Source organism: Notolepis coatsorum (assembly GCF_963971535.1).
Source record: "Notolepis coatsorum genome assembly, chromosome: 14".
Classification (NCBI taxonomy): domain Eukaryota; kingdom Metazoa; phylum Chordata; class Actinopteri; order Aulopiformes; family Paralepididae; genus Notolepis; species Notolepis coatsorum.
Window position 1 is genome coordinate 95474917 of NC_140178.1, and position 17693 is coordinate 95492609.

The 17693-nt window shown below is 46.7% G+C and overlaps 1 protein-coding gene across 1 annotated transcript in view; it reads left to right on the top strand.

Annotated features, from left to right (window-relative positions):
- gng13b (guanine nucleotide binding protein (G protein), gamma 13b) overlaps positions 1-17693 on the top strand; it is an 81896-nt gene that overhangs the window by 63152 nt on the left and 1051 nt on the right. The window lies entirely within an intron of this gene.

Below are 17693 nucleotides of genomic sequence, written 5' to 3' on the forward strand. Positions count from 1 at the left end.
ATTCACGGGTGAGCTTGACGCACGACCAGCCCCGAGGAACAGCACCTGGATACGCGGGCCATGGTACCCAGCAGGTACCAGCCCACCAAGAGGCGTAAGAGGAGACTCGCCTAGGAGGCCTCTCTTCCAACGCTCACGATGTGCCAACCATCCATGGCATCATACATTGGCACACCGACGTTTCCGGACTTCACCCACGAGAACAGAGCACAGTACACGGAGCTACGAATGTGCTTAGAGACAATGATGTCCGATGTAGCTGATGAACCGTACAAGTATGCTATCCTACTGAAGCACCTCAAGGTGCCCCGAGCGCACAATATAGCGCTGGCCTATGCCACCTCTACTACCCCATACACAGCGGCTCTAGCAGCACTCGACCAAAGATATGGACGCATATGGGACTACGTAATACAAGAGATAAGGCATATTGACCGCCTACCCCCAGCCACAGACAATCGCTCACTAGATGACCTGTCTATCAAGGTACAATCCCTGGTAGGGATGCTGGGGGCGCAAAGAGAAAAGGGTATGCACGAACTGTACGCAAACTCTAATGTCGAGAGGATTTTAGAGAAGCTTCCGCCCGCCCGACAAGAGCGCTTCAGGCGGCAAAGAGACCACCGTGATCCTAACGGTCCCGAGCCATCCCTCCTAGACCTAGCCGACTTCCTGGCGAGAGAAGTCAACAGCCTACGGTTGGATACGTTCATGCGGAGCACCCCAAGCTCCAGAGAGGGACCTAGGAGAGCAAACGATGGCCGAAGATTGGTGACTGTCATGCACCAATCAGAATCAGTACCGAGCAGCAAGAACCACAGTACCCCCTCGATGAAAGAGAAGTGGAAGATGGTGTGCCCGTACTGCGAAAAGGAACACTGGTTGTCACAATGTGACACGTTCAAGAAGATGACCGCCGACGAGGTGAGTCAATGGATAAAGTCCAACCGACGCTGTTACCGATGTGCGCGCAGTCACATGGCAGCCGATTGCCGCTTAAAGAAGAGGTGTAATCGGTGTGACGGAGCCCACCTAGATGTCCTACACGACAGTAACAGAAGAAAGCCTGCACCCTCAAGCAGCACAAAGGCAAGTGTTATGTACATTGACCCCGCCAGCAGCGGGGGCGCCCGGGTGCTCTTAAAGGGGAACTATTTTACTATTTCTTTCACTATTTGGGCACTTTTACACAATTCCTGTGAGTCTATGGAACACCTCTGTAATATATATATTTTTTTTATTCATTGTTTTGTATTTCTAATCAAGTCCTCAAAAACAGCATTTTTCTACCTCAAGATTTCGAGCTGTTTTGAGCCTGGGCTCCTAAACCACTGCGGAGCGTCGTCGTCGCCTGAACATTAACATGCAGCAGTGACTATATGACATCACATATAGGCACATTTTCAAACGACTCAGTTCAGTGAGGGTGAATATTGTGAGAGGAGAATTGGAAGAATGCGCCAATATGAGAATTTTGAGACATAGATCATATTAATATAAGTTCACATAGCTAGGAAACAATGCTAAACACTCAAAAAGGCCATTTATAAGATAGTTCCCCTTTAAAGGTGGTCCGCGTAACACTGAGTTACCAAGACAAGGTCATGGACACTTACGCCGTCCTTGACGACGGGTCAGAAAAGACCCTTCTCCTCGCGTCCGCTGCGGCCCAGCTGGGGCTGCGGGGGAGCGAAAACCAGATGACGATTCGGACAATAAGAAGAGATCTAAAGACGATAAAGGGCGAGAATGTCTCCTTCACTATCGCAGCAAGCGGGCAGCCAGAGAGACGGTATAGGATTACTAACGCTTTCACCAGCCAAGAAATAGGCCTGTCGCAGTACACCTACCCCATCGCCAAGCTGATGGATAAATATGTGCACCTGCGTCAACTACCTATACCGCTCATAGACGGTGCCACCCCGACCCTGCTGATAGGCTCCGACCATGCAGACCTCATCGTCCCGATTGACCGGGTCCACACAGGGCCCAGAGGCTGTCCTGCAGCAGTCGAGACCCGCCTAGGATGGACATTACAAGGCCCCCTCGCTAAGTCTCTTAACCGAACAGCAGCCACTAACTGCCTCCACTCCAGAGTGACAGAAGAAGACACCACCCTCCTACAGCATGTCGAGAGGCTATGGACACTAGAGACAATGCCCTTTAAGAACGAAAAGAAAGACATTCGTTCCAAGGAAGACATTTACGCTATAGCCCTCCTCGATCAGGGGACAAAGAGAGTCAAAGTCAACGGAGTGATGAAATACGCAACTCCACTCCTGAGGCGAGAGGGTATGCCTACCTTCCACGCCCCAAAAGAAGCGACGGAGCGGTATCTATTGAACACAGAGCGGCGCCTAGCCAGAGACCCCGCTCAAGAGACTGTGTACCGCGCTGAGATTAACAAGCTAATCACAGCGGGACACATAAAGAAAATTGACATTAAAGAGGCCGATCAGACGACCGAATCATGGTACGTGCCGCACCACAAAGTCCACCACAACGGCAAGGATCGTATTGTGTTCAACTGCAGCTACCAGATCGGATCACAAAATCTGAATAAAGAGCTCTTGCCCGGCCCAACACTCGGCCCCTCTCTACTAGGCGTGTTACTACGTTTCCGCCAAGACAAGGTGGCCATCAGCGGCGACATCAAAGGGATGTTCCTGCAGGTGAGACTAGTGGAGGAGGACAAGCCCCTGCTGCGGTTCCTATGGAGAGAGAGGATCGGGGATGAGCAACCAGCCATCTATCAATGGGAAGTCCTCCCTTTCGGAACCACATGCAGCCCATGCTGTGCTACGTTTGCACTGCAAAAACACGTCGCAGAGGACCCAGCAGCTGATGAAGAGGTCCGACAAAGTGTAGGAAATAGTTTCTACGTGGACAACTGTCTGCAAAGCGTCTCGACGCCAGAAGAAGCCGAGGCCCTTCTACTCAAGCTCCGCGCCTCCCTGATCAAAGGCGGCTTTGATCTCAGGCAGTGGGCCAGCAGCGACCCGCAAGTATTGCGCAGCCTCTCCCCCGAGGACAAGGCAGCAAGCAGCGAGACCTGGATGGCGACCATCCCAGGAGAAGCCCAAGAAATGACATTAGGACTAGTCTGGCGCTTCAAAACAGACTCGCTCCATTATAAACACACACCCCTGACCAAGGAGCAGGGAAGGTCGACTGCACTACCGACCACCAGACGGAGTGTATACAGAACACTCGCCAGACAATATGACCCGTTGGGATGTATTCTACCTTACACCACCAGGGCAAAGATGATTGTAAGAGCGTTATGGGACAAGGACCAGGGCTGGGACGACCCCATACCCGAACACCTTGCATCCACATGGAGAGAGTGGGAGACGGAACTCAGCTCACTCCCAGGTGTCAACATACGCCGCAGCTACTTCCCACCCACAGTGAGGCCGGAGACGTGCCAGATGGACCTGCACGTCTTCAGCGACGCCTCCGAAGTAGCCTACGGTTCGGTGGCCTACTTGCGTGCCCGAGAGGAGGGAGGAGAAATACATACTGCTTTCATCCTGGCTCGCTCAAGAATAGCCCCACGAAAGCAACAATCTATCCCGCGTCTAGAGCTCTGCGCAGCCCTAGCAGGAGCGCAACTCGCCACGTTAATCCAACGTGAACTCACCATTCCGGTGCAAAGAACAATCTTGTGGTCAGACTCCACGACAGTACTCACATGGATCCGGTCTGATTCGTGCAGATACAAGGTCTTCGTGGGAGTCAGAGTCACAGAGATTCAAGATTTAACAGAAGTAGCAAGCTGGAGGTATGTGGACACAAAACACAACCCAGCTGACGTCATCACCCGGGGAATGTCCCTGGATGACCTCACCCGTCACAACCTATACAGTGACGGGCCAGAGTTCCTCAAGCTCCCGGAAGAAGAGTGGCCTACACCCACCCCACGGGAAGCGAGTAAAGAGGAGGCCGAAAACAAGAAATCTATGTTCTGTGGATTGAACACACTCGTCTCCACAGACCCCGACATAGACGATTGCCTCACCCTAGAGAGTGCGCAGCTAAAGACATTCCTGTGGCACCACCCAGAGGTTCAGCTCACTACTGACATTACAGCAGCTGACTACGAAGAAGCAGAACTTCTTCTACTACAACGAGCCCAGAGAGACTCGTTCCCAGATGAGCTAGACTGTCTACAGGGAGCAAAGCCCGTCCCATCAGACAGCAGACTGCTCCACCTAGCCCCCGAGAGCGACGCCCATGGTCTCATCAGAGTGGGTGGTCGTCTGCGGAGAGCTCCAGACTTACCGGATGACGTCAAGTACCCGATAGTCTTAAACAGCCGACACAAGGTCACAGAGCTGATCATAAAGAAATACGACGAGGATGTGCATCACGCCGGGGCAGAGAGAGTCTTCGCGGAGATCAGACATCGTTATTGGATACTGCAAGGGAGAGAAGCAGTGCGGCGCTTCCAGCGAACCTGTCTAGACTGTCGTAAGTGGCGAGCGCAGCCCAGTATACCCCGGATGGCTGACCTACCTCCCTGTCGCCTCCGACTCGGCGACAAGCCTTTTCACTCCACCGGTATGGACTGTTTCGGCCCGCTGTATATAAAGAAAGGAAGAGGAACCGAGAAGCGGTGGGGTATTGTATTCAAATGCATGACCACCCGAGCGATGCATATAGAACTCCTTCCAACCATGAGCACAGACTCATTCCTTATGGCCTTCCGAAGATTCACATCGCGGAAAGGCAAACCGTCTATATTATTGTCTGATCACGGGACAAACTTCAAAGGCGGAGAAAGAGAGCTGAGAGAGAGCTTCCAAGCTATGGGCCCAGAACTTAAGACCCACCTCGCTCCATCCCAGATTGACTTCCAGTTTAATCCCCCGAACGCACCTCACTTCGGTGGAACTTGGGAACGAGAAGTACGTTCAATAAAGACAGCCCTGTACGCCATGCTTGGGGCCCAGACCGTGGCGGAAGAAGTCCTAATGACAGTCCTCACGGAGATCGAGGGAGTATTGAACTCAAAGCCCCTCGGTTACGTCTCAAGTGATGTAGCAGATGTCGACCCAGTCACCCCCAACACACTCTTGATGGGGCGGCTGGACCCCGCGCTACCACAGACAATGTACAGGCCTGAAGAAGCGAACGGCCGAAGAATGTGGAGGTACAGTCAAGTATTGGCTGACAAGTTTTGGAACAGCTTCCTACTCCACTATCTACCGTCTCTACAGACCCGCCAGAAATGGGTGAAAGAGAGAGACAATTTGACAGAAGGAACAGTCGTCATGATTATCGACCAGTCACTACCCCGAGCTATGTGGCCGGCTGGCCGCGTAAGCAAAGTGATCACCGGTGCCGACGGAAAGGTCCGAGCAGCCGAAGTGCTCGTCCAAGGACGGATCTACACCCGACCCGTGGCGAGGCTAATAGAACTGCCAAGGCTCCCCGATACTATCGATGACGACCATGACCCCATGACTTTGTGAACTGCCCGACCCCTCACAACAGACATTGAGTAGTGGACAGTGCGGTTAATCTGTCTCTGCTTAGCTAATTAGGTGGGACTAATTAGGAGGCGGCTGTTACAAAGGATCAGATTAAACCGAATATATATATTTATTGATTGATATATATTGCATAGTATTTGTATATCGTTTGATATCCCTTGTATATTCCTTGTACATATACACGGAATATCCCTTTAGCCTATTACAGACCATAATATTTCATTCTCCTATTGGACAGCGGTCCACAGGCGCCGGGGCCGTGCCTCCAGAGTCAGGTTCAAGGCCACCGTCAAGACATGTCTGTACATGCCCGGCCTTGCCCAGGGATACAAGACAGAAATGAGGTTGGCACTAGATTGTTCGCCGTGCATATAAATATGGCGCAGGTGAATACAGAAGTAGAGTTACCCAATAAGTTGAAGCCTCACCCACGATACTCCGTGCGGTGAAGTATGGCCTGTTTGGCCCCCAAATAGAGCATTGAGACCGCGTGCGAATTAACAACTGAATTGTCAGAGTTTGGCGCTATACCGTCGAGTGCGACATATTTCTATTAAGTCAGTAATAGTCTATTTGTGTATAGTGTATCGTCCGGCTAAAGTTCTACAGTGACCAGCATCACCAACGCTTCCTCGTATCAGCTAGAGTGCTTATCCAGGCTGGGCTGCTTTCATGGCGCTTTCACCCGAGGAGACCTAGACGAGAACCGTGTGGACATGTACACTGTATTAATCTACCCGACGACTACATAGCCCTTTGCGGCTGGATTATATTTGTTTTGGTCCTGTGATTTATGGAGCGGAGAATCGCCGACGCCTACACGTGTGGGATTTACCCTGTGAGGAGCCAAGTCGAGTCTGCGCCTCAGAGAGCCTGAGGCCGGCTAGCTTTCTTCACTGTGGAGCTACAGTCTACGGAGAACAGCTGTATTCGTCTGTGGATCAAGAGGCTATTGCACCGTCTCCTGTACTTGGAGTCTCCTTAGTCATCGTTGACCAGACTCTCTACTACCGACAGATCCTCTACCCCTGCTGGCTTACAACCGGGGGGACCCTTCCAGTATCTCCCGCTATATATTACTAGTGTACCATAGATATAATTCCCTAAGATTCAGGTTGTATAATTACCTCCTGCGTAACCAAAGAATGGACATTCATTATTGATTTGCCTACGCACATTCCTTTGCCTTATAAGCGCATCCAAAGTAAAATACAGAGAAGTATATTATGTACCTTTTGCTGCAATAAATACTTGATTACACCTTTGTGTGGAACCGGTTCACTGTGGGAAGTGTTCATCATATTTATATATCATGTACTGTATGGCCAGTAATTAAAGTACATAAAGCGGTAGTGGTTTAATGATACCATACTTATCAATACAGTCAGGGAATTGTACCCCTCAGTTACAACTACTATAGTTCTGTCATTGCTGCTATAGTTCTGTCATTACTGCTATAGTTCTGTCATTACTACTGTAGTTCTGTCATTACTACTGTAGTTCTGTCATTACTGCTATAGTTCTGTCATTACTACTATAGTTCTGTCATTACTGCTATAGTTCTGTCATTACTACTGTAGTTCTGTCATTACTACTGTAGTTCTGTCATTACTGCTATAGTTCTGTCATTACTACTATAGTTGTCATTACTACTATAGTTCTGTCATTACTACTATAGTTCTGTCATTACTGCTATAGTTATGTCATTACTGCTATAGTTCTGTCATTACTACTATAGTTCTGTCATTACTACTATAGTTCTGTCATTACTGCTATAGTTCTGTCATTACTACTATAGTTCTGTCATTACTACTATAGTTCTGTCATTACTGCTATAGTTCTGTCATTACTACTATAGTTCTGTCATTACTACTATAGTTCTGTCATTACTACTATAGTTCTGTCATTACTACTATAGTTCTGTCATTACTGCTATAGTTCTGTCATTACTACTATAGTTCTGTCATTACTACTATAGTTCTGTCATTACTGCTATAGTTCTGTCATTACTGCTATAGTTCTGTCATTACTGCTAAAGTTCTGTCATTACTGCTATAGTTCTGTCATTACTACTATAGTTCTGTCATTACTGCTACTATAGTTCTGTCATTACTACTATAGTTCTGTCATTACTGCTACTATAGTTCTGTCATTACTACTATAGTTCTGCCATTGCTGCTATAGTTCTGTCATTACTGCTATAGTTCTGTCATTACTACTAGTGATGCACGATATATCGGCCGCCGATATAATATCGGCCGATATGGCAGTTTTTTTACACATCGGTATCCGTCCGATATCAAGATAGGGCCGATATTTAAAAAATATATATATACCGTATGTACGATTATTTTTAATTTTTTTTTTTACATGTTTTGGCCTTAAATTGTTTCAAAATATCAGTCATTTCTGAAAATAAGTTACAAAAGTAAAAAAAAAAAAAAAAAAAAAGCGGTTTGGAAAATAGCTCTTTATTTGATTATCATAAAAAAGTGTTTTCTATACAGATATATCGACATCGGTAAATATCGGTATCGGCCAGAACAGCAATATTAATATCGGTTATCGGTATCGGCCACAATTTTCACATCGGTGCATCACTAATTACTACTATAGTTCTGTCATTACTGCTATAGTTCTGTCATTGCTGCTACTATAGTTCTGTCTGGCAGTTGTACCAGCTGGATATTGATTACAGCTATGGTTGACATCCAACATCTAACCAACACATGGGGGCTGCCAACCTTGTTTTCCAAACCACTCAGGAATTGAGATTCTTGAAAAGACTGAAAGGGTTTTTTATTATAAACAGCTATAGCAAGCAAGACTATATTTGACCTTGTCTGCTTATGCTTAAAGGGGAATGCCACCCATTTTAATAATGAATATACAGTATGTTCTTCCCATGTCCCAGGACAGTTCAGTCAGTATTTGTGAACATGCACCCTCTCCTGAAGCTAGAAATCATAGAGAGTACCCTCTGATCGGGGTGTGATGTCTCTGGCATGTATCCCATAGACAATGAATGGGGCTCTGACTTTACGAGGCCATAAAATGTTTATGTGAGCTCTTAAACCCAAATGAGGTTTATATTCTAGCACTATTCTAGACAGTCTGAACCATTTGGAGGGTTCAGCGAGGGTTCTCTCTGGGGATGAGAACAGGGGCCTTTGCACGGAATGTTTATGTCGTTCTCTTTCTTGAGGATGGCTGCCTTGGACAATGGTTGCTATGTTCAAAACAGAGAAGAATCAGAATCAGAAAAGTATTTTATTGCCAAGTAAGCTTGCACATACAATGAATTTGTCTTGGTCCTTTTGTGCATCAATATGAACAAATATATCAACACTTACGAAGCAAGTCAATTAAAGTAGGATACAATAAAATGGAATATATAAACTAAATTAGACTAAACTAAAAGCCTTGGAAAAGCGATCCACTACCACCAAGATGGCAGTGAACCCATCTGACGGGGGAAGGCCAGAAATAAAATCCAGGGATATGTGCGACCAGGGACGTTTAGGAATAGGAAGCGGTCTGAGGAGACCCGCTGGTGCACGGCGAGAGGTCTTACTACCCCCACCTCTGTAGACCACCAGAACCTCCTACGGATAAACTCCAGGGTCCTGGCGGCCCCAGGGTGGCCGGTGAGTGAAGAGGTATGTGCCCACTGCAGCAGTCGCGAGCATGCAGCCTTGGGCACATACATCCGCACCGGAGGACCCCTACCAGCCAGGGATCACCTAGAACAATGGGTGAATGGGGAGAAATAACCACAAAAAAATACAATAATTCCCACTCACCCCCAGCCACCTGCAGACACAGCAGCGCCGTGCGCTGGGTGATGAGCCCATCACCCAGAGGTTGACCGTCCAGGAATTGCACAGGAATGGGGTTCTCCAAGGTCTCTAAAGGCACCCCCCACTCCTGTGCTAACCCCACATGCATTAGATTGCCTGCAGCACCCGAGTCCACTAGCGCCCGAGCCTGCTGTAGGTAACCCCCCCACCCAACCGTGACATCAAAAAAGGTGCGTGACTCATCAGTGACAGAGGAGAATAACCCACCCGCTAGAACCCCTCCCCGGACTAGCGAGCCCTCCCGTTTCCCGATACCGTAGGACAGTTATTGAGACGATGACCAGTGTGCCCACAGTGAAAACAACGTTTTTGTTCGATGCTCCTCTATCTCTCTGTTTCCGAGAGACGCATAGCCCCCAGTTGCATAGGTTCCTCCCCCAAAGTATCCTGTGAAAAATGAAAAGAATTGTCGTCACCGTGAGGAGGGTGCGAGAGTACCTGAAACAAAGCCTCCCTCTCATGGCCTCTCTCACAGTGGCGATTGTCCAGACGAATCGCCAGGTTAATAATTCCCTCCAGCTGCTCGGGGAGCTCACGTGACGCCATCTTGTCCTGCATACGCTCGGAGAGCCCCTGTAGAAACAACACGCAACACGATACCTCTGCCCAGGCCGCCTCTCGGGCTACAATGCGGAAGTCGATGGCGTAGTCCGCCACAGAGCGACCGCCCTGTCGGCAGGCGGTGAGACGTCCGCCCGCCTCATAGATGGAAATTACCCGGGAGGTATCGAACACACGTCGCAACTCCCGGGTAAAGGCAGCCGCGCTGCGGCAGACCGCCGACCGAACTTCCCATTCCGCAGTAGCCCAAGAAAGAGCCTGACCTGTAAGCAGAGTGATTATATATGCTACCTTGGATAGTTCGGTAGTGAACGTGAGCGGTTGTAATTCAAAGATTAATGAGCATTGAGTAACAAACTCTCGACAACCTACAGGGGCTCCCCCGTAGGGTTCTGGTGGTGGCAGGCGTGGTTCACGAACCTCTATGGATAGCAGGATGTAGCGTCCCCTCCTCCCCGACGTGACGCGCTGTTCCAGCCACTGCGTCAGCTGCTGTTACGGTGGCGGCGTTAGCCACCGCTAACGCAGAGATGGCTGCAGACATTGCCCTGGATACCCCGTCCTGGGTATCAATGGACAGGGCTCCCAAGCGAGTCAATTCGGATCCTACTTCTCCTTGACGGGTGGTGACGATGCTCAGCTGCCTTCTCTCCACCTCCAGCTCCTCCCGCAATTCCTCCATGGAACTCATGTTTGTTTGGTCGGTTCTTCTGTTAGGAATCCAGGTAAGAATGTTGAGTTCAAGTATGGCATGGAAGAATGGAGATGGAGAGGGTGCTGCTCTTCTCAAATATGTGTTCTTTTTATTATCAGAAACACTTTGAGCGATAACAATACTTTACCAGGTAAAGCAGGAAGTAGCAATAAGGAAGGATACTTAGAAGAGAACTTAACAACAAAAGAGAATAAGATCCGACTTCTCGACCTAAAGAAAGGATAACTGTAAAGCATGATAACAGGCGAGATATCCGACTTCTGCCCGTGGACGGCTGTTCCCAGTAACACTGCTGAAGAACCGACAGGGAGAGAGGGGCAAAGTATTACTATAAAGGCCTCAGTACAGCCAGCAGACCCAATCAGCACCAGTGACATAATTACAGGCAGGTGACAACAATCAAGGTAATTACTGAGACAGCACGTGACGATCAGATAATACAGAGACAGAGAGAGAATTCCAATATGGCGGCTGGGCCTCCAATCCTGAATAGGGAGAGAAGCCCAGACGTTACAGCTGTATAATTGTACAATTGTGCAACAACAGTTGCTATGTCTTGATTTATGAGAAATATATCAACAAAAACAGAATCATTTGGTGTAAATCTTGTAGGGCTGTCCCCGACTAAGGATTTGGATAGTCGACTTTGATTGGCCGAAATTAGCCGATAGTCGACTATTAGACTATTAACTATCTAAAGTTAGTTTAGGTTTGTGTTAACGTTAGATAATGTACAAAATAAACGTATTTCCGGTGCTTTTAGACGTCGCTCCTTTAGTCGGAAATCCCCCGACCGGAAGTATTTGTGATGTATTCTGCTTGTGTAACTTTAGGTTCGTTTGAACTTTAGCTAGCAGCAGGGATGGACGCCTTGGTGCAAATGCAGGCAGCTACAGGCACTCGAGGTCGAGTAAGAGCTGCTGAATTTAATCGGCAGGAGGAGAGAGAGCTCGTCAAAGCTGGATATATCCCTGTGGCTGTGGTTGTAGGCACGAAAATGCAGCTCGAACTACCTGTTATATTAAATTAATTGATTGCTGTTTAACAACTTGTCCGTGTCCAGTCCTTTCGAACTGCCCCACCGTTCATTGTAAACAATGATGCATGTAATTATATTAACGTTACTGTGTGTTGTTGTAGCTATGTTAATACATTCTGAATGGCATTGACGTTAGTTGGGTATGATAGAGCATTGAATAGCATCAGTAGCGGCGCCAGAGAATTTGCCTCGCGGGAGCTTTGGAGGGGCTGGATTGTTTATAGCAGGGGCTAATGAATTTTAATGCAATAAACAAAATAACGGCTAATATAGGCTATGGGTCGGCTATTAGGTTTGGCCACGGGCCAGATTTTCCACAAGCCGTTGCTTGGCGGGCCAGGATCAAAAACTAATGGCTAATTTAATATACTGATATTGAAAAAAAAAAACGTTTTTCTCTGGTCTGCATCCCCTTAACAATTGTGTGTATTGCGCCGTACTGTATTGTACCCATTCTGCAATCTGTTTTTCATTCATTCATTCATTCATTCATGAACAGCAGATCAGCTGTTGCAGTCAGATCACCGCGGCGGGTGACGAACAGATCAGAATGCATGCAAACACGACTCACCATACCTTGTTTGTTGTTAAGTCCTCCAAAATCCCTGCTAATGTTTGAAACATGTCACATATCCACTCGCCGCCCTCCAATTCCAGATTGGCGTTGAATGCAGCAGCTACTTTATCTGCCAACTTGCCTCGTTGTTGTTGTTGTTGTTGTTGTTGTCGCCACATATTATGCAGAGAGGACGTCGGCTCGGCACGCAAGAATCACCGACCTGTTGCGATAAACCCGTATTTTATGTATGGCTCCTGTTTATTAAAAGAAGCGTTATATTTCCCCGTTATATCCAAAGATGTTTGTTTTGTTTTTTGAACTCGCACGCATCTCGAACGCGGAAGTGAAATAATATACATGCGGCCCGGTGGGACTATTCCATTGGTTCTCCCAGTCCACGTGACCATTTCTAGCATTTCAATTGGCTATAGTGACAGACATGCTTTTGATGACGTCCGGTAGATAGATACAGCTTCACAATAAAAGAGGTGGAGATACTCATCACGCAAACCCACGATAATGTTGCCGTCTCTCTGCCAAATTTCTCAGTTCTTCGCTTGATATAATTAATACAAATGTCCAATATAACGGAATTCGTAATGTATTTTATATATAAATAAAATAAAAAACATAACTGGGAGGGGGGGCTTTGAGGGGGCTAAGCCTTTTTCAGAGGGGGCTTAAGACCCTGCTAGCTCCTCCCCCCCGCCGCCCCTGAATAGCATCATCAACGCTAGCTGGCTGGCTACAACAATGGAGGCGAGGATGGTATTCCTCGCTGCGGGACCAATATTATTCGATGACAGCCCTGCCCCCATTCACTACCAACCAATCACTGCTACGCAATATCAACGCAACGGTTGTTTAGATTAGATTTTGGGGAGATGTACGCAACATCCTCGCAACACAGTCTACAAGACCCTCTGCAACAACCGCGTTGAAATCGCGCTGATGTTGTGTTGCAGTTGCTTTGAAGTTGCTGTAGCATGTAGAGGCCTTTAGGGATTTCCTTTTGAAAGTGGTTACCAATGGTTACAGGCAGCCATACTGGAAGAAGGAGAACTAATGGCAATGGTATGGCCTCTATTCTCTCATCTCTTTTTAGGGAGCCAGATCATTTGGCTCAGAGCAGCAATAGGTAGGTGTTATCTGACATCCGTATAGGGATTTATCATTGGGAAAATGGATTATCGGCTATTGTAACAATTTTGCCGTATGGAAATTGAAAAGCTTTCAATTTTTGCACAAAATGAGTTCCCTTCTATCACTAACATTATTGTTTAAGCATTTTTGGTTGAAATTAAATTTGGCGTTTTTCTTTTTATGATTCATTGCGAATATTTTCATGTTGAGCTATAGATTGTGGAAGAATAAGCACAGAAAGGTACACCATGCAAATGTTAATACTTTATTGGTTTTAAGACCTATGATTGGTTTGTGTGCACATATTATTATTCAATGTAATTATACTAAACCTTATCATTTAAAGAATACCAGAATACCGTAAATAATGTAAAAACATCAAACACTATGTAGTGTATTGAACATTTTATTTATATTGAATTGTATTAATTGTATTGTATTGTAGGCCTACATTGTATTGTATTGACACATCACTAGTTCTCTCTCTGATTTCTGAGAGTGCATAGAAAAAATTCAGAAAGGCAGTATGTTATAGTTGGGATGTGTTTCATGTCATGAGTTAGTGTTCAGTAGTCTTTTGAAACATAGAATAGTGTGCTGTACGCTCGATGTGATCAACACCAGGCTATACTAATTGCATTATTGACCTGAACCCGGTACAGTTAAAGGGTCAATGAACAACACAGACTCTGATGTCATGACAGATACTAGACTAACCCTTACAGGGCTATACCAGTCAGTTTGATTCAATTCTACACTATGATTTTATAGTGTAGAAGATACAGCGATACAATGTTTGTCTGAACTTCTGTATCCAAATTAGGCTAATTTGACAGGACTGCTATCAGTCAGAAATCAGGAAATGTACTCTTATTGTGAGAAGTTCACCCTGGGTTCTTTCACAGTCACCCTTTTTTAAGTCTTCCAATTCATTCTTTATGGTACTGCACATGTGTGTGACATTGCAGGTTATGACTTAGATAAGATTTAAGACGAGACCATTTAGAAATGGGCAATGGGGAAATACATTGCGTTGGACAGAGGGTGGAACACGAAAAACGGCAATGACGTAACCACTACACCTCCCTATAAGAGCTGCTTCCCAACAGCCCCCAACGGCACTTCATTTAGTACCACTACGACTACTACTGGCTTTTATAATTCAGCCAAATGTAGCAATGTTTTTGACCTATGATTGGTATGTGTGCACATATTATTATTCAATTTAATTATACTAAACCTTATCATTTAAAGAATACCAGAATACCGTAAATAATGTAAAAACATCAAACACTATGTAGTGTATTGAACATTTTATTTATATTGAATTGTATTAATTGTATTGTATTGTAGGCCTACATTGTATTGTATTGACACATCACTAGTTCTCTCTCTGATTTCTGAGAGTGTGCATTTTCACAAATACTGACTGAAATGTTCTGGGGTAGAGGAAGAACGTGTGTGAATTATTCAAATTGCTGGCATTCTCCTTTCACTTCATGTGTAATAGTCAAAACATTCTTTATTTACTGACTCTAGTGCGTCATTTCAACTTCAACTTTTTTAAATCATCTGGCGACCCCCCCCCCCCCCCGCAGCGGCTCGCGACCCCCCTGGGACCCCGACTTTGGGAACCCCTGCTCTAGACTAGGTACCGACCACCCTCTAGACTAGACCAGACCACCCTCTAGACTAGACCAGACCACCCTCTGGACTAGACCAGACCACCCTCTGGACTAGGTACAGACCACCCTCTGGACTAGACCAGACCACCCTCTCTAAGACGGAAGCAGAGAAAAAACAGGTGTCCCTGGACAGAGAGATGAGTGACCTCTGACCTTGGATAGTCATGTGTAAGAGGCTGAGCGCTGGGCATGTGTAAGAGGCTGAACACTGGTCACGTGTAAGAGGTTGAACACTGGTCACGTGTAAGAGGTTGAACACTGGTCACGTGTAAGAGGTTGAACACTGGTCACGTGTAAGAGGCTGAGCGCTGGGCATGTGTAAGAGGTTGAACACTGGTCACGTGTAAGAGGTTGAACACTGGTCACGTGTAAGAGGTTGAACACTGGTCACGTGTAAGAGGCTGAACACTGGTCACGTGTAAGAGGCTGAACACTGGTCATGTGTAAGAGGCTGAACACTGGTCACGTGTAAGAGGTTGAACACTGGTCACGTGTAAGAGGCTGAGCGCTGGGCATGTGTAAGAGGCTGAACACTGGTCACGTGTAAGAGGCTGAACACTGGTCATGTGTAAGAGGCTGAGCGCTGGTCACGTGTAAGAGGCTGAACACTGGTCACGTGTAAGAGGCTGAGCGCTGGTCACGTGTAAGAGGCTGAACACTGGTCACATGTAAGAGGCTGAACACTGGTCACATGTAAGAGGCTGAACGATGGTCACGTGTAAGATGCTGAACGATGGTCACGTGTAAGAGGCTGAACACTGGTCACGTGTAAGAGGCTGAACACTGGTCACGTGTAAGAGGCTGAACGCTGGTCACGTGTAAGAGGCTGAACACTGGTCACGTGTAAGAGGCTGAACACTGGTCACGTGTAAGAGGCTGAACGCTGGTCATGTGTAAGAGGCTGAGTGCTGGTCACGTGTAAGAGGCTGAACGCTGGTCACGTGTAAGAGGCTGAACACTGGTCACGTGTAAGAGGCTGAACACTGGTCACGTGTAAGAGGCTGAACGCTGGTCATGTGTAAGAGGCTGAGTGCTGGTCACGTGTAAGAGGCTGAACGCTGGTCACATGTAAGAGGCTGAACACTGGTCACGTGTAAGAGGCTGAACGCTGGTCATGTGTAAGAGGCTGAGTGCTGGTCACGTGTAAGAGGCTGAACGCTGGTCATGTGTAAGAGGCTGAGTGCTGGTCACGTGTAAGAGGCTGAACGCTGGTCATGTGTAAGAGGCTGAACACTGGTCACGTGTAAGAGGCTGAACGATGGTCATGTGTAAGAGGCTGAGTGCTGGTCACGTGTAAGAGGCTGAACGATGGTCACATGTAAGAGGCTGAACACTGGTCACGTGTAAGAGGCTGAACGCTGGTCATGTGTAAGAGGCTGAACGCTGGTCATGTGTAAGGCTGAACGCTGGTCATCGTGTGTAAGAGGCTGCTTTCAAATGAGAAGGGGACAAGATAAGGGGTAAATAGCACGTAAGATGGCTGACAGGGAGTGGTGAAGGGGGAAGGGAACAGAGCCATAGGGTCAGGATGGACGCGTGGTGTGAGGGGCAAGCTGCCTAGGTGTCTACCTGTACTGTATGTGAGGAGATACGGGCGGGGCTGTGGGACCTTAGGAGGCATGTGTGAGGAATGGTGATACTGTATGTGTCATAGGTGTAAACTACTCCCAGTGTTCAGAGCGTTAAACTTTACTCCCGGTGTTTAGAGCGTTATACTTTACTGCCGGTGTTTAGAGTGTTAAACTTTACTCCTGGTGTTTAGATCGTTAAACTTTACTCCTGGTGTTTAGATCGTTAAACTTTACTGCCGGTGTTTAGAGCGTTAAGCTTTACTCCCTGTGTTTAGAGCGTGTAAACTTTACTCTCTGTGTTTAGAGCGTTAAACTTTACTCTCTGTCTTTAGAGCCTTAAACTTTACTCCCTGTGTTTAGAGTGTGTAAACTTTACTCTCTGTGTTTAGAGCGTTAAACTTTACTCTCTGTCTTTAGAGCCTTAAACTTTACTCCCTGTGTTTAGAGTGTGTAAACTTTACTCTATGTGTTTAGAGCGTTAAACTTTACTGCTGGTGTTTAGAGCGTTAAACTTTACTTTCTGTTTTTAGAGCGTTAAACTTTACTGCCGGTGTTTAGAGCGTTAAACTTTACTCTCTGTGTTTAGAGCGTTACACTTTACTGCTGGTGTTTAGAGCGTTAAACTTTACTCTCTGTCTTTAGAGCGTTAAACTTTACTGCCTGTATTTAGAGCGTTAAACTTTACTCTCTGTGTTTAGAGCATTAAACTTTACTCCCGGTGTTTAGAGTGTTCAACTTTACTCTCTGTGTTTAGAGCGTTAAACTTTACTGCCGGTGTTTAGAGCGTTAAACTTTACTCCCTGCGTTTAGAGCGTTAAACTTTACTCTCTGTGTTTAGAGTGTTAAACTTTACTCCTGGTGTTTAGAGCGTTAAACTTTACTGCCGGTGTTTAGAGCGTTACACTTTACTGCCGGTGTTTAGAGCGTTAAACTTTACTCCCGGTGTTTAGAGCCTTAAACTTTACTGCCGGTGTTTAGAGCGTTAAACTTTACTGCCAGTGTTTAGAACGTTAAACTTTACTGCCGGTGTTTAGAACGTTAAACTTTACTGCCGGTGTTTAG